The sequence below is a fragment of the Mirounga leonina genome, unplaced genomic scaffold (genome assembly GCF_011800145.1).
Source record: "Mirounga leonina isolate KUSES-001 unplaced genomic scaffold, KU_Mleo_1.0 Mir_95, whole genome shotgun sequence".
Taxonomy (NCBI): domain Eukaryota; kingdom Metazoa; phylum Chordata; class Mammalia; order Carnivora; family Phocidae; genus Mirounga; species Mirounga leonina.
Genome location: NW_023270865.1, coordinates 17,133,543 through 17,158,391, shown reverse-complemented (window position 1 = coordinate 17,158,391; position 24,849 = coordinate 17,133,543). Strand labels below are relative to the sequence as shown.

The window sequence follows — 24,849 nt, the reverse complement described above, 5'->3', positions numbered from 1 at the left end:
AAAAAGATTTAAATGATATCTTTTAAAAATATGGCCATGTTTTATTTTCTTACGGTTGATTCCAGACCTACAGAAGAGAAATGGGGCATGCCAGAGCCATTGAGTCTAAAGAGCTATATATTTGAAGAACTTGTCATGATAAACAAAAATCAAAGCTTTTAAAGTTATAACTCCCCAGAGTATGAGCAAACTAAGGACACCAATACCATTACCACTGTCAAAATCTGTCCATGGCATGAAACTTTTCAATCTGCCTTGGTTTCGCAGTGTAAGGTCATTGCAACTCCCTCGGGTATCTTTCTTTCAGCAGGGCATTGGCTCCTCATGAGTAATTTACTTGATTGGCATTTATATATGCTGATGCTTAAAATCATCCATGTGACCAGCAGCCCCAGAATATTAACAGAGAGATTCTAACACATTGTCCCACAAACTGTATCCATTCCTTTACGTGTTTTCTCCTGCTGGTTGAATGGGTCTAATCTAAACAAACTGAGGTCTCCTTTTTCTCATCCATGTGTTTGTCTCATGCCATTAAAGGTATATGACTATTAAGGGTGAAGGATGATTTTAGACTAGTTTATTATTCTCAGTCGGAAATCATTTATTGTCTTTCAAAAGTATTTCCAGGGGCACCTGGGTGGCTCAGCCGTTAAGCATCTGCCTTCGGCTCAGGTCATGATCCCAGGGTCCTGGGATCGAGCCCCTGCTCAGGATCCCTGCTCAGCGGGAAGCCTGCTTCTCCCTCTCCTACTCCCCCTGCTTGTGTTCCTGCTCTCGCTGTCTCTCTCTCTCTGTCAAAATAAATAAATAAAATCTTAAAAAAATATATATCTCCACATAAAACATAAGGATTGAGAGCCAACAATTCAATCTTATGAACCTCAAGATATTTAGACAGTATTACTTATCTGTTAAAAGATTTCTGAGATTTCATTCAAATTAACTTTGCAGTCATTTTTTTACTTTTTAAAATTGATATGTGCAAAGTAAAGATCTGGTAATAAATCAGCTAAAAGAGAAAGAAGCTGTCAATGCACGCCGTTCAATAACAAGGTTGGAGGAGAGAGAGAACAGGACAGGATGTTTTGACAATGGTACATACAGAGGGGAAAGAGAAAAAATACTGCTTTTCAACTGTGAATATGGTAATTTATTATCCAGCTACCTCCATGATGAAAATGACTAGTTTTCTACGATAAAACCTGTTAAGATAATGAAAATATGCCTATGATTATACATATTTGTGTTAAGAATATTTCATCATTTTAATCAGAAAATGGTGCATGGGTGTAATTTTCTTGAAAATCGGTGTTTTTTATAAAGGTAGCATCACTTTTTTTTCCTCCATATATATTAATCAAAGCCATATTAGCTCCTTACACATACCATCCCTTCTCTATTTTCTCCCTCAAATTCACCACTGTTCCAAAATCTACTCTGCAAAACCTGTGGACCCTCTAGAGCATTTGTATGTTCAAAAGCTTAGAGAAACCAATGCCAGCCATAGAACTGTGAACAAATTTTTAAATAATGAAGTTTTATTTTATATGTAAACTTTGAAATACTGCAAGGAAAGCAATTATGAAGAGTCACAACATTTCGAAACTGAGGGGACATCATTATAAATCTTGCCTTTGTTATTTTTATGAAGTGATAGTACATTGGATTAAAAAAAAACAATCATCAGGGCTAGTTTGTGAATAGGTAGTGAATTGAGCAGTTAAGTGTATCAGAATATATGTTTGTGATAGTGTCTGTACGTATACTTTTATTTTAACATGCATTGTGAACATGCAACCCAAAAAAGTATACCCTGTAATCATGATATTAAAATTGGGTTTACAAGGGCTGGTACTAGAAAATAATGGAAAACAAGCTGCTGGCGTAGCACAGCAGACAACAGATTTAGAAATACTCTCATTGAAGCTCCATTATCACTGTATTTTTAAGGAACGCATTCATTCAGCTTCTTATTTGCTCCTGTGGGAAATTTAATCTCCCATTATGTGAATGGAAGGTCTTCATGAATGTATACTTCAATAAAAGGCAGCTCTGTTATACCAACCTCAGAACGGCTTGCTGTAGACCAATTGAAAACACACGTGCATCACTTAAAATGACATCGTGATAAATGTTCAGTAAATATTATTTATTCTGTTATATCCAAAAATAATGAGGGGAGGATGCATGGAAGAAATAGATAAAGCCGTTTTTCTTTCCAAATGGTGCCCATGAGCAATACTATACCAGAATACTTTCACAAGGTACGATGGGCTGCTTCCAGGAACTACAGCTTAAGCCACGGTTATTGGTGTTCAAGTTTAATGCTACTAAATAGACTTTCCTAGGTGAATGTAGGTGCCTAAATAATGTGGTCTTTTTTTGTTTTGTTTTTAAAGGAAATTCATCCCAAATTGCAAAGAGGAAAACTATGAAACGGACATACAAGAATCCATTGTAAAGTTGTAGTCTCCCTCTATTTTATAGATCAGGCTTAAAATATTAATTTGAACACAATATAGTAAGTTGTAATAATGTATTTTATTTACATCTAGACATTAGTTTTCATGATTACAGAATAAACATTAGTATATTTAAATCTCATTATAATATTTATCCTGGAGAGAAACCATTGGAATAGAGCAGGTTTCAGACTCTGTGCCATGTATTTATTTGGTTTGTTGTCCAAAGAGATTCACATTTAATTGTAGGTGAGATTCAAATAGGTATACTAAAGACTTAATTGTAATTAATGCCACTGAATTTGTTTTTGATTCAAAAATATTTCAGCAATGTTTCCTTGGTTTTTATATATTTTTAAACTAAGTTATTGCACAAACTAGGAAATACATTCTATTTATTATCATATAATAATATAAACATTTATTTGACATTTAGACCTTATATATTTTAAAGGTTAGAATAAAATACAGGGGATTTTTTTTTTCAGGTGTACAAATGGTAACCTAAATATCTTTCCCTCTTGTATATTTCTTGGCAAATTATCTGTATATCTATTTTAAGATTGTATTTCACCAATGACCTTGGTGGGACAATTCAATTTTATTTGGTGAATGTCAGGTCAAATGCATCAAATATGACTCAGTGTATGTTACTTTCATTTCTTGGTGTATGTATAGGTCTGAGGATCTGTGAGAAAATATTATCATTATATGACATTCTTGAACTCTAGGAACACCCACAGAATTACTCTTCTCAGTTGAGACATAATGAGCTCCTCTTTATGACCAGGTTCAATCTTCCTTCCTCATGGAACAGGTAAAAGGAAAGAGAGAAGTTGCTCAAGATGCACATTATGCAGACTCCTGTGACCCAGGTGAACCAGACCTTACAAACTGCCTGTCAGGGAGATGTAAATTTCTCAGAAGCAACTAGATCACTTGACTCAAAGGAAGTTATTGATTTTCTTGCAATGTTTCCCATCCAGAAATGAAAGACAATTTTGTGAGGAAGATACATTCTAATCTGTCTTTTGTTAAACTGCCTTTTTCTCCTATTAATACTAGAGTTCATATAGCATAGAGACATATTAAAAACATGTTTTCTTTTCACCATTTAAAAAAAGAAACAAAAAAGGGGAGAGAGAGGCATTCAGTAAGGACATAATAGAGAAAATTCCAGCAACATGGCATCCCCATCTATATTTTAATCGATACACATTATCACAAGCTACATTATACATATGTAAAAAACGCTTCCCTTCCTAGTGAAAAATGACACAGCAATTAAAATGTCAAAAAGGCTAAGAAGACAGTGCGAGATTAAGTTCAATTATAATTTTACTTTAAAACATCTCAATTCTCCAGTGCTTATTGGAGTGTTTGTTTTTAACGATTTTAAATTTTGAAACACTCGCAAAACTCATCAGGTACTTAGTATCTTATGTAAAAATTACATATATTTTGATCACCTTTATTCTTCAGCCAAATTATATGATGCATGTGGTCTTTTAGAATTTTTCTCCTCACGATTCAAAGACAGAAAATACTCCATTATTTATTTTTCTTCCTTAAACATAGGTGATGTGACCCCATAAGAGAAAGTACTCAAAGAGGGACCCCCTAACATTTATTATTTTTTCCAGTTGAATAAGACTTCATAGGCAAATACCGTTCAATGATAAAAATCGCATTCACTAAATTGTATTTGACAAGTCTCTGTCAATTCTCTCTGCCATATTTTTTTTTCCCCATTAAGGTACAATTTAAATTTATCTTCCTTTTATGAGTTGAACCAGTTAAGCTCAGATTGTTTGCTGGCTATCTCTGAGTAAGCTCAGGTGATGTTATGACAAAGAGGGAGCACGCTTGTCTACTGAATACGGTTGGAAACGAGCTTCTGATGAGGCATATAAGGTAAAGAGCATGCTCGTGCACAATTCTGAGGCCATGCCACATAATCTCCACTTTCATCATTCTTAGTGAATGCATAAGTGAAACCGGGAATTGAATATTTAATGCTATCTTTTTTCCCTTTTTTGTCAGTAAGTAAAGATGCAAACCTGCACAGCTCCACCTCAGGGAACCCCAGGGGGTACATTTGTGCAGGGACTAAACCATCCACATCAAGCACCGAGGAAGCAGAGTAATGAGGCCTTGACAAGCTACTGGCTGACATATAGGTTTTATTAGATTAAAAGCTCTGAAATGCCCATAAGGCAGAATGAGTCGTTGCATATTATGCAATTCTAGAAGGCAGAAAAATGTTCTAGTCCGTAAAACAAGTGCATGCAGCTCATGTCTGTAAATCTTTTTTAACCAGTATTGCCTTTGTTTCCTCCTATTGTAGGGGAATATATTTCCTTAAACACATTAATAATGCTTATGTAATATTTCTTATTTGATATCAACGTCTTTCCTTCTATAAAACTTTCAACTTTATTTTGAGAGATTTTTGAGTGCTTTAAAACCTGCTGTCTTCAGTGATCTGCTTCCAGACCTCAAACCTCAAAATACATCATTCCAAGAAAATCATTGTTTCTCTAAAATATAAAGGGTTCTTAATTGTTAATGCTATGATTGTATGGTAAAAGATCTTTATATCTGCTTAAAACTGAATTTCTGACTATGCATGTTTCCTAATATTTTGGATCAAGGTACAATTTTTATTTTTTACTTGAGAATTAAGAATTTTCATCTCTCCAATTACATAGTGGCCTTCTTTACGTTTATAGTAATTGGTAATCTGACTTAGCGCCCAAGATTTTCCTCCAACTGTGGTCCACTTTGTGCATTTTCCTGGGGACTGTGACGATGATAGATTTTACTCTCATAATTTGCCCACAGCATATAGCATAATTGACCTTACCATAGGACATGATTTAATCACACAAGCCCTTTAAAAGCAGAGTTTTCTCTGGTTGGGAGCAAAAAGGGAATCAGAGAGATTTGATGTGTAGTAAGGATTCAATGAAAGGTTCTTTATTGTTTGAGATGGGAAACACATGGCAGAACCTGAAACCAGCCTCTAGAGGATGCCAGTCTAGTCAATAGCAAGACAACGAGGATCTCAGTCCTACACAACCACAGGAAAATGAGTTCTACCAACAGTCTGAGGGGATATAGAGAAGCAGGTCTTTCCTAGTCCAGCCTCCAGGTGATGACATAGTTGCCCAACACTTTGATTTCAGTCTTATGAGACCCTGAGGGGAAGACCTAGCTAAATGCACCAGACTCCTAACAGAAAGGGCTTGATTGTATATTTGTGTCCTTTCTTAAGGGGCTAAATTCATGGCAATGTTTTACATAACAATAGACAAATAATACAATGTTACATAGATTGAGGGAGTTCAGTGAGGGGCTCTATTTCTTGAGTTTTCCAAGCCATTTCTTAAATGAATAGTATCAGTTAATGTATACAGAACATTTACTGTGTGTCGCACACTATGGCCCTATCTATAATGGATATTCTAATGTGGTCTTTACAGCTACAGTGCGAGAGCGCTCTACTGTAACTCCCACTTTACGGATGAAGAAACTGAGTCTTGGAGGGTTTGACTTTCTGAAGGTGAAAATGGATACTAAGTGTCAAGTCCAGAATGTAAAACTAAGCACTTTGATGGGAGATTCCACATGCTTACCTCTCCCTCAGGACTTCATAGAACCTTAGAGCCCAGGGAACCAGTTACAGATTCTAATAGGATAACAAGCAGTGAAAGCTGTGACTGGAATGAGAACATCACCTCTTGTTAAAGATGCAGAATTTTACCTTCTAAATCAGCATCTGCATTTTGTCAAGAACAGGAGGTGATTCATCTGCACATTATATTTAAAGGTGAATATGAATTTCTTCTTTGAGATTATGGCCTTAGACAAGATACTTCATCCTGACACCCATTTTGTTTCACATTTCTATAAAACAGAGATAGACTAACAAGTATTTTCTTTAGGAATTGAATAATGCCCAAATGTCCAGCACATTATCTGCCACATAATAGGTAATTAACAAATATTAGATGTTTTAATTTTTTCATTGAGGGAGATAAACAAAGGAGGGTAAGGCCTGGAAACTTCTTAGTGCTTCTTTCTCTCTGGAGCCCAGCATGTAGGCACCGTTCCTCCTACCATAGGGATCAAGTTCCCTGGGTGAAGGGTCAGGCAAGATAGAAACTCCAGAATGTGATAGGAAAGGCTTGCCATACCATTAGCCTATGAATTAGTGTTCTTATGCAATAACAACATGGAGTTAACTGTGTGCTTGCTTCTCTCTCTGAGGATAGAACCTTACAGCTGAAATTAAAATGGAATATTGTGCTATTTTCCCAAAAATGCAAGAGCAATCTCTTTGCACTTTATTAAAACCTTTTTGTTCATAGCTATGTGTTTTCAAAAGTTGAGACCATCAGATCAGTGCTGTATGGATTGGAAACATGTTATAAGTCTTTTTATGTGGTTAAAGAGTATATAACAAAATCCTAGTAATTAAATATATTGAGTTAAACTCTTTTCTGTTGCACTCTTTAAAATCTATTTTCCCTTTATTTTTTTTTAAACTAAATCATAGTCTCTCTGCATATTTAATCTTCACTCTTGGAATGGCTTCTGAGGGGGAAATTACTTTTAAAATAATTTTCTCTACAATTAGGAAAACTACAATCTTCTAATGTTACGTATTTTAGCTAAGGTCTAACAAGCTTTTGATTTGGGAATTACTTGTTTCACTACTTGGAAACCAAAATTATTAGCAGTGGAACAAAGCAAAACAAAACAAAGGGCCAACCCCTTCTCTGATTTAACCTTTGGAGAAATGATTTTAGCCTAATTCAAAAATTGCTTAGAAGATTAAAACTCATGGAATGGTTTCTGAACCTCGTATTTATTTAAAAAAATAAATCCTATCACATGCCTATGATGCTCTAAGCCATTGTTTCCCAAAGTGAGTTCCTTGACTTAATAATGTCTCCTACTTATTGCTTATTATCCCTTTTTCAATAGTGCTAAGGTTCTTACATTTATTTTTATTCCCTTCATCAGAGTTCCTTTCATCAGTTTAGAGACAGTATAGTGTTCATGAATAGGGTTTTGGTATCTGATTGCATATATTTGAAACCAAAACTACCATTTAAAGGCTGTGTGTGACCGCTGGCAAGTTATTTAAGTTGTCTGTGCCTTGCTTTCCACATGAGTAAAATGGGTGTGTGCATGTAGAAATTCATACAGAAATAAATACTAAGTGGATTAGTTCACATAAGTCACTGAAATACAGTAAGTGCTTAACACACTATAAGTATGCAAAGTATTAAAACCACAGTTCCTTACTAAAGAAGTCCTTTCATTCTTTGAGCAAAAGCCAGGACCACCCTGTGTGGTTGTTCAGTGTGTGCATTGCACAATGGCATCCTGTGGAAAGAGCCTCTAGGGTTGAACTGACATCTCTTCTCCCATCACCAAGCCACATGCTTGAGACTACTACAGCCAGTCTGTGCTTCTGATTTGTCTATGTAGGGGGTACAACTTTTTTGCATACTAAGGAACTAGCCATGGTACAACTCTATTAGAAGATCTAACTAACCACAGCTCTGTCTGCCTTAACACTTAGGCCTGAAAAGGTTTTTATCTATAATTTAGCAACAAAAAAAACCTGAGTTTTTCTTGGCCACTTCATATCTAGAAGAGATTTTAGTTTCTTAATTTCTTAAAAATCTAGTTGTCTCTGATAACTAATGGCAAGCATAGCTATACATAAATTATATGTATATTTAAGTTATGTTTGTTATGCATATTAACAGTTATTGAGTACTGAATACATAGTATGGTGGGATGTAAAACCATAAGGATATGATATTAGGTACTTGACTGTGAGGGGCTTACTTTCTTTTCAGAAGGCAAGACTGCTACATGTAAAATAGTAAAACAAATGAGTTTTAAATATGTAGTAAATATTAACTAACTTTGTGAATAATTAATGATATTTGTCAGGTTAGAAAGCCAGAGTAGACAGGGAGGCCAAGACTATCAAGAAAGAATGGAGAGGGCAGATATTACAAAAAAATTTTACAAACAGAAAATATTCATAACTGAGTTGATATAGATATAAATATGAAGAGATAAGGGTATCTCTAAGATTTTAAAGTCAAGGGTCATTGGTGTGTGTGTGTGTTTGTGTTTGTGTGTATGTTGTATGTATTTGAATGAAAAATTTATTGAATAAATTAATTTATAAATGAATTATTTAAAATTAATCAACGTGGTTTTGTTCACTTACTGACTTGCAGCCTATTGAGTTTGGAGATCATCAGATCAGATGTGTGGTAGGTATAGACACTCTACTGAAACTCAAGTCAGAGAGTTTCCTAGAGGTCACGAGGCAGAAGAAACAATAGAACTAGACAGTCATGGAAAACATTGCTTATTATGGGATTATTTTTGCAAATTCTTGTTAAGGATGGCTTGGAATTGGGTCTAGAAAACATACAGGACAAGGCACATGAAATAAATACAGGAAGCATTATGGTGGAGATCATGGCAGGACTTTAAAAGGGAGATATCCAGTAAAGCTGTACAGCATAGTTTGGAGGAGCAAACTATATAATGGAGCATGCAATTTGAAATCAGACATTGTATTGGGTTGAATTTTGTCACCCCAAAAGATACGTTCATGTCCTAATCCCTGGTGCCTGCGAAGGTGACCTTATTTGGAAATAAGTTTATTTGCTGATGTAATCAAGTTAATATAAGGTCATACTGGATTAGGGTGGGCCCTCAATCTGATAATTAGTGTCTTTAAAAAAAAGAGAGAGAGGGATATTTGGATACAGAGACATGGTAGAGCCACAGTGGGAGGAAGGCCGCGTGACAATAGGTTAGATATTGGAGTAATGATGCTATAAACCAAGGAACACCAATAATTGCTGGCAAACACCAGAAGTTAGAAGAGAAATATGAAACAGACTTTCCTTTGGATGCCTGGGTGGCTCAGTTGGTTAAGTGTCTGCCCATGGCTCAGGTCATGATCCCAGGGTCCTGGGATCAAGCCCAGCGTCCTGCTCCCTACTCAGCAGGGAGTCTGCTTCTCCCTCCCTCTCGCTTCCTGAACTGTGGGAAAATGCATTTCTGTTATTTAAAGCCACCAAATTTGTGGTAATTTGTTACGGCCATTCTAGGAAACTAATACAGACATCCTCAAATGTATTTCTATCTCTGCTGTGTGATAATAGTTATTTCTCAAAATCTTAGTACTATGGTGGTAATTTGCAATTTTTAATTGTATCAAATCAACACATTTTACACCTGAAACTTACACAATGTGATGTGTCAGTTATATCTCAAATAAAGCTGGAAAAAAATGTGATGTGTCAGTTATATCTCAAATAAAGCTGGAAAAAATAAAATAAATGAAAGTGAATAAAACTGAACCAAAATCCATGATAATTTCAGTGAAAAAATATAGAAAGGGACTATACATAATGCACAACTCAGAAAGCTGTGAGCATAAGTGAGACAATGTAAGTGAAGAGCTTAAAGTGATGTCTGAAATACAGCAAATGCTTAATAAATGGTGGTTTTTAATTATAGAAGTAGCAGTAGTAACAGATGGATGAGGCTCAAAGGTGTAGGCAGTTGACATAAGGAAATCCAAGCAAGCATCATACTTCCAGTCACAAGACAAATTAAGTACTTGCGCTGCTAGATTTGTAGGTGGTAGTGATGAAAAGAGAGCTGTAGAGGAACAAAAGCCCAAAGGAGCTGACGTGCCAGTTAGGAAGTCAAAGAGCAGGGAAAAAGCACAATTTGGGTATGTGAGGGTAGAAATCAGGAGTATGAGACAGCCAGGATGGAAAACCAGAAATCATATGCCTTTAAGATAGTACCGTGGATATCTTTATTACTGCTTGATAAGTGCTATTCATAATAATCTCTAGGGGCGCCTGGGTGGTGCAGTGGGTTAAGCATCTGACTCAGTTGTGAGATCAGCCCTGGGCTTCCAAATCAGCGCAGTCTGCTTAAGACTCTGCCCCTTCCCACTGCCCTCACTTGCACACATGCGCGCTCTGTCTCTCAAATAAAATAAGTACATCTTGGGCGCCTGGGTGGCTCAGATGGTTAAGCGTCTGCCTTCGGCTCAGGTCATGATCTCAGGGTCCTGGGATCGAGTCCCGCATCGGGCTCCCTGCTCAGTGCAGAGTCTGCTTCTCCCTCTCCCTCTGCCACTCCCTCTGCTTGTGCTCTTCTATCTCTCTGTCAAATAAATAAATAAAATCTTTAAAAAAAATAATAAAATAAAATAAGTACATCTTTAAAAAAATAATAATCTCTAAAAAAGATCAGGTACTTGTCATGAATAATCAATGCCTGTTTCTAGTGATTATTTTTTTTCTTCCTTGATAGAGCAAATCCTGGTGACCACAGTTCCCTCTGTGCTTGGTAGGTTAGATGGGACTTCTTCCCACTCAACTCCATTAATAGTTTGCCTTAGATTTTAATGTTGAGTGGAGGGCAGAGAAAGAGAAAACAAACATCATCAAAAGAGAATCAGAAAGTATTATCGTGGGGGTATAGCTCAGGGGTAGAGCATTTGACTGCAGAAAGTATTATCGACTGGGTGAAAAGTTGGGGACATATGCCTAACCTGTTACTTGAGATAAAAAGAAACTGGCAATTGCCCTTGAAATGGAAATGGTTCACTAAGAAAATGGCCCTGGAATTAAATTAGATTGAAAGGTCTTTTATGGAATAAAAATAGAATCACAAATAATAACGAATATGGGCATAAAATATTACCTAATTTTTACAATAGATGAATTTCTGGGAAGCCAACACTGGATGCACTAAGTTAAGTTTCGATAAGAACACATCTGGAGAAATAATATTGTAAAAATGTACCTATAGATACATTTATTATACATACCCATTTGCAGGAAACAATTTCTGGACCTCCCTGAGGTATGGCTAAGCTAGCCCTATTTCTTATGGTCTTGGCTTGTTTATGTGGGTGTGTAAATAGAAAATTCACAGCCTCCCAGGACATTGTTGTTTTCAAGCGATACAAAGTAAAGATGATGTAACTGTTCAAGGAAGGACCCGTTTCAGCACTGCTTTATTATAAGAGCAAAACTACCTATCTTCCCACTGTGAATACATAATTAGTTTTTATCTATATTAAGAAATATTAAAAGTAAACATTAATTTAGGGGCATTTTCAGTGTTTTAAAATGTAGTTGAATAAAAACATGTATCTCGGGCGCCTGGGTGGCTCAGTTGGTTAAGCGACTGTCTTCGGCTCAGGTCATGATCCTGGAGTCCCGGGATCAAGTCCCGCATCAGGCTCCCTGCTCAGCAGGGCGTCTGCTTCTCCCTCTGACCCCCCCCCCTCTCATGTGCTCTCTCTCTCCTCTCATCCTCTCTCTCAAATAAATAAATAAAATCTTTAAAAAAAAAATGTATCTCCCTCTCACACATGATTGACTTTCTAGTTACTAGTTTGCCATGCCCCCTTCCTTCAACTGGGGGTAGATAAAGGCCTATAATAATGGGAAAATGAGGTAAACATAATTGAATGAGGGCCATAAGGTGAAAAGTTACAACTAACTTTTTGTTATCCAGTTATTGTGTCTATGGCTTCTTTTTAAAAAAAAATACACAAAATATATATTCATTTTGTGCTAAACTCTTTAAGTCCTTTGTTCAATCTGTTGTTAAATTATATGGAAAGTTGAAAATATAATACTAATTGATACAAGGGAAAACATGAAAATACCTAACACAAGAATGCTTTTCTGGCTCTCTCAATAGCAGATTAACATTTTTAAGGTAATGTTATAGGGACTTTCAGTTGAATACTTAATATAAGGTACATCATATGTTTTTCATTTACATTGCTGCAAGATTAAACACTTAAATATACTGTAAACAGACTATGCATTATAATGGCCACTAAGAGTATTTCAGAGGTGTTTTCGGGTTGCTGCTTACTTCATTAACAAATACTGATTGGAATTCTAGTGTTAGAATTATATTGAATGTTTGCATGTCATTAAAATTGTCTGCAGCCACTAGAATCATATTTGGGTGAAGTGTGCACTGTGTAATTCAGGCACATTTCCATGCTTGAAAAATATATAAATGGTAAGAGGGGCTTTAATTTTGTTTGTTTGTTTTATTTTGTTTTGTTAGTATGAAAAGAGGTTGGCAATCACTGTGTGTCTATTGAAAGGCACTGAATTGGAATATATTCAGATTGAATTTCTGATCTATGGTGTGCATCAGAAATTTCTATAATTTTAGTCTCAACTCTTAGATCTTCTCTTTCCCTGCTCATCTGTGAGCTAGGTAATTAATTCCTCCATCAATACATTATTTCATTTTGTCAAAAAAATGTTTATTTCATACTTATCGCAACCCTACTATGCGACTGCTTTGAAACTGAGTTGGTTCAACAAAGTACTTTCTGCTATCGTTTATACTGCGTTAGAAATGAAATACTTGACTGAATATTTTCAAGTGTATTTAGTCACCATTCCCATCCCCTTCTTCCTTTGTCTCTATGCCAATACATATCTAAGTGGTCTAAGAAAGGGAGAGATAAGTGTATTTATTTTTAGGAAGAATTAGAGAACAGCTATCTATTACACATTGTGGGTAAAAGCATCACAATGGGAATAACTAATTTAGTTTTATTTATTTGGAGTCAATGTGAATTTCTTCAGTGCCCGTTGGAATCAAGGTGACAGCCTGAGTCACCACTATTTTTAGTATTTTAGTAAATAACCAGACACCTCCCTTATGAATAAGCTGAAAAATCTAACAGAAAGAACAGAGACTAATGAAAAGGCAATGTGATACCATTGTCAATTCTCTAATAATTAGTTTATGACCTTGGACAAATTTTGATAATTTTATATACTGTATGTATATACTTATACACATGCATACATAAGTATTTTTACATAATTGTGTATATATGATTGTAATATATGATTTTATCACAAATGGTAATAACCATTTTCTAACAAAAGATGACTCCCTTGACATGGGGTTGAAGAAAATTGAATTTATTTTTTTTAAAGATATTATTTATTTTGTTTGACACAGAAAGAGAGAGCACAAGCAGGGGGAGTGGCATGCAGAGGCAGAGGGAGAAGCAGATTCCCCACTGAACAGGAAGTCTGATGTGGGGCTCAATCCCAGGATCCTGGGATCATGACCTAAGCTGAAGGTAGATGTTTAACTATGAGCCACCAAGGCGCTACAAAAAAAATTGAATTTAAATTACCATGTTCCCGGGGCGCCTGAGTGGCTCAGTCGGTTGGGCGTCTGCCTTCGGCTCAGGTCATGATCCCGGGGTCCTGGGATCGAGTCCCTCATCGGGCTCCTTGCTCCACGGGAGGCCTGCTTCTCCTTCTCCCACTCCCCCTGCTTGTGTTCCCTCTCTGACTGTGTCTCTCTCTGTCAAAAAAATAAATAAAATCTTTAAAAAAAAATAAAAAAAAATTACCATGTTCCCAGGGCACCTGGCTGGCTCAGCCAGCAGGGCGTGCAACTCTTGATCTCAGGGTAGTGCATTTGAACCCCATGTTGCAGGACGAGGATACTTAAAAAATAAATAATAAATAAATAAATCACCATATTCCCAGAGCCCCTCAACTCTTTAGATAAAGAATTTGAACTGCTTACAATTTTAGCATCTTCTTCTGTGCTTCACTAGGATTCTACTCCTCTTTATATAACCATAGACTTCCTGCCTGGAAATTCAGTTAAATTTTACAAGGTTGCCATAATCTAGTTTGATTAAAAAAAAAAAAAATATATATATATATATATATATAGTATATGTGACCGGATAGTCCTGAAAAATTACATAAGCTGTAAATTTCATGAAACTTGAATAACACAATAATTTCAATTGACATTCCAATGCATACATAATAAGAAAAGTAAAAAATGATTGCCATCTAAATCAAGGTAATTTGAATGTAAATGATTAGCTTTTGAATAAAGTAGTATCTGTTTCTAATTTTATATTTTACTTTGTAAAAAAGTCCAAAATTATTAGCTTAAAATATGAAAAGGTTGCCATTTTTTTTTCAGTTGGAGAATAGCAGTAAAGAGAGTCACAAGAGAAGACCATCAGAAGTCTTTAGTGATCATCACATTGGGATGCATAAAACAATAACAAAAACAAGAAAGGAAGGAAGGAAGGAAGGAAGGAAGGAAGCAAGGAAGGAAAGAAAAAGAAAAGAGCCTGATTTCAAAAAGCTTGAATTCTAGCAAGAGAGAATTCTTAGGAAGGAAAATAGATACATATGATAGTAAGTACTGATAACAAAATGAAGCTAGAACAAGATGAATAAGTGACAGGCTATTTGAAAGAGGGTATTTGGACCAGGCGTTAATAAATTGATTTGAGAAAGGGTTTTCCTGGCAGAGGGCAGAGAAAAGTCACTGTCATAAACCTTACCTGTTAAAGAAAGATGGAGAAGGTCAGCAGAACTAGAGCACGGGTGGCAAAGGGGAAAGAAAGCAATCATATCTAGAGACATGGGCACAACCTATGTGAATCTTATATCCCTCTAGCTACCATGAAAAATTGCTGAATCTCTTATTCTGAGTGTGATGGGATGCCAATGGAGGGTGGCAAGCGGGGGAAAACATATTCTGATTTACATTTTTAAATAATTACTGGCTTTAGTAGGAAGAAATTATTTTAAGGTGAAGAGCAGGAGACAATTTAGGAAGCTACTGTAGTAATTCAAGTGAGAGAGGTTGGTAACCTGACTTAATGTGGTCCCTAATGGGAAATGTGGAATGGGATGAGAGGTGGCCCCATATGTTTATAAGGGAAGGTCAACAGTTTGCCAATTAATTCTTAGATTAGAAATAATGAACAAGTTCTATAAATTTTAAAGAAATATAGATGAAACCTCAAGATTGTTCAAAAGCTTCTAGGGATGACTTGGAAGAAAGAAATAAAATGGTGGCACAGGAGAGAGTGGATAATTGAAGGAGGAAAAAATATATATATATATGTCTCTATATTTATAAAACATTGGATACTATATGATAAAATACACTATGTAAGTTATCAGGATTTTTCTTTTTCTTAGCTGTGTTTGTAATTAATTTTTTCTAGGAATCTAGATAAAACATTAAATTGTATGTTTAAAAATTTTACTTAAACTAATTTTACAAATATTTCATAATCAGATTAAATATTTAAATAAAATTTCCCTGAAACTTTCTAGAAAAGACAATTTAGATATTTATTCAGATATTCATTTATGTCTTCAAATGGAGAGAATAGTAGCTTAGAAATAACTCTGTGTCCGTCTATACACATTCCAAGATGCTGTTTGGGAGGTCAAAATAGTAAGATGAAAAACATTTTCAGGGAGGAATTTATAATCCTGTGAAATGGTTATATGAGAATCTCATGTTTTTGATGCCAGGTAATTTTAACTCAATTTAAATAGAATTGCAATGCATTTATCTACATTTTCCATAAAATCTGACACTTTCTTCTGAATCTATATATTTAATTACATAAATTTAATTTTGACTGGGTTTTGAACTTTCTGGCACATACATACATAACTGATATCAGACTATTAGTACTGCAATGCAGGAGACAGATTACTACTTTTACCTTATGAAAATGTGAGTTGAAGAAATATTTATATAATTAGGAATTAATCTAAATAAGTAGAGCATTATAAATGGTTAAAACTGAATATACGGCAGGTGCCTCTTTGTAACAAATAAAATACACTGCACACTTCAATCCCAATTTTCCATTTTACCATTAATGCAAAAAATTTAATTAAATTTTGGACCATCGGGCATTGACCATGAGGACAAAAATAATTGAAAGAGTTTATATCTGTGTCTCCATTACACTTGCATATAAAATTGTAAATATTGCCATTACCATTAGTTGTACATTAATTAAAATGGTATAACCTGCCAGTAAGATAAATCAAGAATCCTTTTCAACTATTAGTTGGATAAGATTAATATTAAATCTGCTTATTTTTGGGAAACGTATTGGACTTTAGCCAATAGATGTGACTTTCAAGATTTACTGCGATTTAGATCTTAGAAATCAAATATATTTTTGAACCAGTAAGTGGATGCGGAAGGAACATATTATGTTTTCTAGAGAAATAGTTCATTATTTCCTAAAATTTTGCTGTTACTAGGGTAGAGGCACAATCTTATAGATCACAATCATGGATTTATGCATGAACAGAAGTGATCTGAGAACACCCTAGTAAAAATATATAGATGCTCAAGTGTAGCCTAATGAACAATCAATAAGTCAAGAAATATTTTTAGAGCCTACAATGTACCAGTTATGGTCCTTTCCTTGACAAACGTCTTCCTTTGGCTCTGTGACAACCTTTTCCCATTGTTGTTGTGTTTTTTTGTGGGGTTTTTTGTTTTTTTTTTTCCCTACTACTCAGGAGGCACTTCCTTCTCAGAGTCCTATGCCAGTCCCTCTTCCTCAACACAGCACAGACTCTACCTTCTTGTACTGCATCGTGTAATTCCAGATAATCTCATTTACCCCATGGCTTTAGTTGTTGTCTGTGCTGTGATGAGTCCCAGAATGTTATCTCCTGCTTACATTCCACTTTGAAATGTCAGACCTATCACCTCCAGTTGCACATTACAGAAGGCATCTCACGTTCAGCATACCCCAAATTCAAGTTTTATACTTTGACCCAGACGCACTCCTTCTCCAAAGTTCTCTGCTTCCGTTTAGGGCACTACCATCCATTTGGTTTCTCATTCCACAAAAGCTGGAGGCAGTGTTTAAGTGATAAATTCTAGAGCCAAACCACTAGACTTCGAATGCCAGTTCTCCTAAATGGCAAAGTGACTAATGTTACTTAGGGCAAGTTATTTAATACCTCTTCACTTCACTTCTGTTATCTATGGTATTAGAATAATAATAGTACTACTCCATATGGTTAATGTGAGAATTAAACAAACCTACATGTGAAACACTTAAAATAATGATAGGCACTAACAAGTGCTATCTAAGTGTTACGTGTTGCTTTTATTATTATTATTTTTTTACTTTATTTTCCTTGACCCAGGGACTTCATATTCGATTAACCACTATTTCTCCCATTTCTAACTCTTAAATATTTTCCAATTCTATTCTCTTTGTTTTCACCATCTTGGCCAAATTCACCATTATTGATATTCTAGTTGCAGATTTATTCATATCTGTGATCTGCTTAATACTGTTTAATAGCTTTCCGATATTCTTAGGGAAAAGATGAAAATATTCAATAATATAAAAACCTTGCTGTGCTCACTTCCGCAGCACATATACCAAAATTGGAGCGATACAGAGAAGATTAACATACACGAGGATGACATAAAAACTTTGCTGACCAGCCTGGCCTAAGTCTACTGTTCTTCTTCAATATCTATCCATCACCTGTTGCTCACTAAGCTCTTTACTCCACATACCTTCGAGTTCCACTAAGGAGTTAAGCTTCTTTAAAGATTTTATTTATTTATTTATCAGAGAGAGAGAGAACAAGCAGGGGGCAGCGGCAGGCAGAGGGAGAAGCAGGCTCCCTCCTGAGCAGGGAGCCCGATGCGGGACTTGATCCCAGGACCCTGAGATCGTGACCTGAGCCGAAGGCAGAGGCTTAACCAACTGAGCCACCCAGGCATCCAGGAGCTAAGCTTCTCCTGATAAAGTCCTCTATTTACTCTTCAGGTCTCAAATGCGACTTCTTCTTGGGCGAGTCCCTAAATCGCCACCTCTCTCAGCAGATTTGCTCCCTATACTTACATGGATCTATACACTTTCTCTTCTAAGATGCTACTACCATTCTAATTAAGTAATTATTGGTGTAACATTTTGTTCACATCTGTCTCAAAGGTAAGGTCAATGAGAAAGAGAGAATCATGCCATTGGAATATATCACTTTATCCTTACCAGCCAGCACATTGCTTTACCATAGTAGATGTTCAATAAATATCAGTTAAGGAATAAATATCTGGCACTCTGCCCTGCTCCCATGGAGAGCATAGTTTATGGGAAGTGGAGATTCAGCGAAAACAAGTGTTGAGAAGTGTTAGGAAGTGGATATACAAGAGTCATGTCACCCACTAGGGGGGCAGTCCCTAACTTCATCTGGGCTGATAAAGAAGGCCTCCTGGCTCAGTCATTAAGCGTCTGCCTTCGGCTTAGGTCATAACCCCAGGGTCCTGGGATCGAGTCCGGCATCGGGCTCCCTGCTAAGCGGGAAGCCTGCTTCTCTTTCTCCCACTCCCCCTGCTTGTGTTCCCTCTCTCGCTGTGTCTCTCTTTGTCAAATAAATAAAATCTTTAAAAAAAAAAAAAAAAAAAGAAGAAGAAGGCCTCCATAAGAAAGCTGTTTGCTTTCAAGCTGAGAGGAAAGGTGAGTGAGAGTTGGCTGGATGAGAGTGCTGGAGCAGGGGGTGGGCAGGCTGAGGGAACAGCACCTGCAAACTCTCTGAAGCAGGAGAATGCATAATCTGTATAGGACAGGTATCCATGAATTGGCAGCCAGATCGTGGGATGATGTAATTTTGCCTGGGGAGCATGTCCTTGGTGACTTGTATGTTTCAAGTCTGGGGGGCTCTCCCCAAAACACTGTGTTCTGATCAAGACTTTGGGGACTTTTGTCAGTAAAAGAAAGACAAATACCATATGATTTCTCTCATATGCGGAATTTAAGGAACAAAACGAAGGAAAAAGAGACTAACAAAAAAAACAGATTCTTAACTATAGAGAACAAACTGGTGGTTACTAGAGGGGAGGTGAGTGGGGGGATGAGTAGAATAAGTGAGGGAGATTAATAGTGCAGTCATCGTGCTGAGCACTGAGTAATGCATAGAATTGTTGAATCAGTATATCATACACCTGAAACTAGTATAACAGTGTATGTTAACTATACTGGGATTAAAATAAAAATTTAAAAAAGCCTTTTGTAGCTTTCTGACTCCTCTGAGGTGAGAGGGGCGTTCTTAGTTCACATAATAGCATATTGGGGACCCAAGATCTGATCCAATTTTAATAAAAATATTAACAGTAATAAAGAAATGTGTTGATTTTTGCTGTACGTTTGCAGAATAAAATAACCAACTTATATATGCACACACAAAAATACACATAGACAAACACACATGCACATGCAGAGAATGGCCTAAAAAATACGTACTGAAATATAAGATTGGATGTATGTGAGAATGGGACTATACCTTTTTACTTTCTACACTTCTCTCTTGTTTGAAATTATCCATCCAGTGTACCTTTTGGCATCACTTGTGTGATCAAAACTTTTAAAATATAATTAAATGTAAAATGAATATAAATTAAAATACAAATAAGTAAGCGGAAATATGTATTTAATTTAATATACATAGTGCGATAAGTATGCTAAAATATGCAAAATGTATCTTTAGCTGAGAAATCATCACATGATTTATCTTGGATAAAGGTAATGTGGGACGCGCACATGACACTAGAATCATGAGCTGATAGTTGTATGATTTTAATCACTAATAGTTAAGCCTTGATTTTCCATGCTGATATATTTGTAGGTTCCTCTGCTTCAAGCCATCTCACTTAGCCGTGCAAAGGGGTGAAAGTTCCAGGGATTTGTTTGGCAACATGTTTCTGAAAGGCCGTTTGGTTCAGCTGCCTTCCATTTGTTTCATCAAGAGACTAAGCAAAACTAAAGTAGTTCTTCGTGATGAACTGGCAGGAAAGTGCCAAGATCATTTTACTGCTCAAAACGACTTGGCAGTAGGAAATGTTAAAATATTACAATCTCTCATATCTATGAACTCAGACAGGCTTTCAGTGGATGGCTCGCAAGCTCGTACGTGATTAAGATGCAACCACATGGCCTTGGCTTATATTTCAGGCTGATGGGAGGAAGATAAAGAATCTGGATACTTTTAAATATATTAATAGTAATTTCTTAGGAAATCTTTGCCGGTTTGAGCCAAATGTTAATCTCAGAAATTAAGCTGTCTCCATTTTGATGTTGGTAAGCACTGCAATCCCCATTGATCAATGGGATTTCCTTTGCATTTGGGAAAGAGGGCTACATTTATTGAGAAATTGTGTGTTAAGTAAAATCCTGAGATAAACAACTTTATGGAAGGCAAACTGACGGTTTACCATATCTTTCCAGAATTTAAAGAGCTATTGTGGTTTGCTTTCTTTTCATGCAAATTGTGGAATGGATGAAAGTGACACAGAGTGTTGACACCAGCTAAATGGAAACACGATGTAGACAGTTACTGCAGATGCTTTATTTCAACATTCTGCAACATACGTGGTTCCTGAAGGCTTCTTGCAATTGAAGCATCCACGCTTTTCTTCACTACTGATGCTGATTTTGCCAATTTATGAGTGGCTTTCTGCTGTGAATACTACTACAAAAGAGCATATGTTAACTGGTCAATGCAGTCTTTTTGTTTTTGTTTAATCTGAAGACTGCTTTGATAACTATATGAATCAATAAATTACCAAAATAAGGATCAAATAAATAAATCACAGTGTTGTTAACCCTCCAGAATTATTATTACTGTTTTTTAATGGAGGGAAGTAATATTAGGGGACAAAACAGATGACACCAAATTTACCAAAATTTCAAAGTTTTAGAAGAAGAGTTGTAAAAGAGTATCTGGTTATCTATTTTGTCTATAGGATTTCAGTTTATGATTGATATTAAGATGGATATTCGTTAATTGACAAGATTTCCATTGATGTCTGGTCTCTCTGTGTGCATATATGCATCCTACATATTTATAAGTTAATAATTGAAAATAAAAAGGGATTTGTCATGTCAAAAATTGGAGAAGAATAAATTGACAGTGGAACAAAATATTAAATTGCAGCTTTTGTCTGCATGGATATTAAAATTAAGATCTTTTAGAAATGGCTCAAAATCTGTTTGAGCTTACTCATATTCAAACATACATTTGATGTGTTAAACTTAATTTTAAAAACGATTCCATTGAATTCAAAGACAAGTAAAGATCTTTCTGCTAAATATAAAGGAAGCACATTTATTTTCATTTTGTTTTAATTTTCCCAAGTTTAATTTATTTTAAAACATGAATATAGCCACTTTAGGGACAATTTTTTTTTTTTTATTTTTTATTTATTTATTTTAGAGAGAGAGTGCGAGAGAGAGAGAGAGCACAAGAGTGGGGAGCGGGAGAGGGAGAAGCAGACTCCCTGCTGAGCAGGGAGCCCGATGCGGGACTCGATCCCGGGACTCCAGGATCATGACCTGAGCCGAAAGCAGTCGCTTAACCAACTGAGCCACCCAGGCGCCCCTTTAGGGACAATTTTTAAGAAGGAAAAGCAACTAATATTTTCATTAACATAAAAAACAAATGAATACTTATAAAAAAAACTTTTAAATGTATCAGTTCAGAATCAGTTTGTAAGTATAATTGTTTTTAATCTCCTTATATTTTGCATTATAAAATTAAGTAAAATAAAACTTTTATACTTTTCTTTATGAAGGAACTTCCAAAACTTTCACATTGCAGATGAGTTACATAAACCATTTTGTAAATGAGCAACCTTTAGAACTCACAGTTCCTGAGCCAAACTAAAACACTAAATTATTTTGTTTAAATTGTGCATGGAAACAATAAAAGACCACAAGCACAATTTTTACTATTAGAGGACAGGGAAGGTTAAGTTGAATTTAAATAACAAATAAAAGTTACCACAAAGGGAGCGAGCTTTTAAAATGTGAAATATCTCTAGCTCTACAGTGGAAATCTCATTGCTTCCATATGAATAATTTTTCCATCAACACACATTTATTTCTGTTTTTTTAATTTAAATCTATAACTTAATAAAGTATCCCTTAAATTCTTTGGCTCTTTATTCTTTGTTTAAATAAAATTGCTGATATCTTTCAAAGTTATCATTTTATTAAATGCACAGTAGTATATAAAGAGAAATAAAAAAGGTTATTCAGAGAAATTACAGGTACATCTACATCCTAACCTTAATGCGAGTTCATTGCCCGTCTACTGGGCCCAGTTTTGTTCAAGCAATTATTAGACTGCTTTATTTATAGCACCCATGTGTCTGTTTTGGGCAATGGGTTCTCAATAAATTACCAAAATAAAATAACAGCCCAAGAACAGACCTTACTTTAAAAATAGATGTCACCAATTAGGATGGAAGGAGCATAGTTAGGTGAAGATTTAAATTGCACCAATTGCTCCTGGGAAATTGATGAGACAGACTGAGAGGAACACACATCCATGAATGTGCATGGTTATTTTCCACAATTAAAATCACAAATGTTAAGGGGAACTTATAATAAAGGAGAACAGTCATTGAATCTAATTGTCCATAATCACTGAGAAATACACAGTAGTATATTTAGTAAATGTCCTAAAGCAACACTCAGACTGCCAGAGTTGGGGGTGGGGTGGGGTTGGGGAGAGGGATTAAAGAGTGGGAGGGAGAGAGAGGAAGAGGGAGAGAGTGAAAATGTATGACTGAGTATCAGACCTAGGAGACTCAAAAAACAACATAAAGATTCAGAATTCTATCAATTTTATGATCTTGTTTAATATAATTTGCACACACAGTCATGCACACTGGACCACACAGAACTTTTAACTAAAATTTGAGTGCCAATTAATATACAAAATATGAGAACAAAGCCTAAAATTCATAGAATATGTATGGTCAAAACTTAGAAAAGTTGTAAAGCCAGTTCTGAGTTGTAAGAGGCTTTTAGAAATAGCAAGTACACTTTGCAAATTATACTGGAAGTTTGGGTTAAGGAGATTTATATGTTCATAATTAAGACTAACAAATGCTTAGATTTTAGAATGATTCATAAAATTCTCATTTTTTTCTTTAGTGGTGTGAGCTCATGTCATACTATTGACCATTTCTTGTCCTCTTGCCTACAATTCCAGAATCAGTTCTTCCTGCCTGGATAAGATTTTAGGATCCAAATGATTCCACCTGCATCACAATAGCAGATTTTTCTCCAATTTTTGTTTATCTTTCCAATGTATTTTTTTCCCTCCAACTCCATAAATACAGTACCTACCTAGGTAATGTTCGCCCCTAGGATTTAAAACTAAAAGTAATTGACTAATATGATACCACCATGGTAGAAAAATTCTTCTGTGAATGAGTAAAGAAGTCATATCATCAATGGGAATATTAGCTTTATATATTGTTATTATGTATATATAATTAGAAATAGACATAAGCATGTGCAGAAATAGATACAAGTCCTTCTTTGTATTGATACTTTGGGTGCCAAATATAGGCCTTTAAAAAGGTGTTTGGTGAATATAATTGTTGTGGAATGGTATGATTATTCTTTGATGAGCCCTGACCCATATTAGAGCTGCTTCATATGGGGACATCACAGAGCTAAACCCCTTCCTCTGCTCTCCATGTTTACAAGAGCTTCCCTTGAATCAATCTGGGAGGTATGGTTTCGGCAGCAAATACAATTTTTTAAGGTGATAACTCCATTTGGAAAGCTCTTCTGCCTCCAAGTGTCTATATTGCCAACTCCCTCATTTCCCAAATGTGATTTCCAACATCTTACCTTCTAGTTGAACTTGCATCCTTCTCCTCCTCTCCTAGCATCACACCTGCCCTCCCAGGACCTTTTACCTAACGCTTTATTTTTCCTATTTTTTTCAGCATTTACCCCTTTCAAATACACCATTTATTTAACTTACCTATGTATTACACATATTGGGTTGTTGTTTGAGGTGTTGTTGTTGTTGTTTTGTTTTGGGTTTTTTTTTGCTACCTCCCTCCTTTAGGAGAGGACTGTTTTCTGTTTAGTTCATCCTTGTATTCCAAAGTACTTAGGAGAAAAACCTGGACTATAATAGGTACTCATTAATATTGTTTGAATGAATGAATGAAAAGTATCGAAATCTACGTGCATTTTAAAAACTGCTTACTAGTTGGGAAAGAAAATTACTTTATATGCTTAGATCTTTAACTTGATTTGTGTTCATCTTCAAATGTGCTTTCGTAACTATGTAGTCTGTAAGGAAAATACACTTTAAAAAAGTTGATTTAGTCATTTTTACTCTGCTGGACCATATTATTTTAAAACAAAAACAAAAAGCACTTTGGGGTGCTTTTTATTTTTTTGTCTTGGTTTGTTTTTAATTTTTCCCTTCCTGTGTGTTCAGCCCCTTTACTGTGAATAACCATTCTCAGTTAAACAATCCCACAGCATTGGCTTATGGTCACAGAGCTGCCCTGACATTCTTTGTAAAATGAAAGCTCAGTTAAAGACACAACTTTCTTTTATGGTACAATTTGTTTGCTCTTAGCCTGGACCGCTTCCTTTTCCATTTGATTT

At 35.6% G+C, this 24,849-nt stretch overlaps 1 protein-coding gene and 1 pseudogene across 1 annotated transcript in view; both read left to right on the top strand.

Annotated features, from left to right (window-relative positions):
* Positions 1-24,849, top strand: part of CDH12 (cadherin 12) — a 679,766-nt gene that overhangs the window by 350,030 nt on the left and 304,887 nt on the right. The window lies entirely within an intron of this gene.
* On the top strand, positions 17,778-17,877 carry LOC118006318 (annotated as a pseudogene).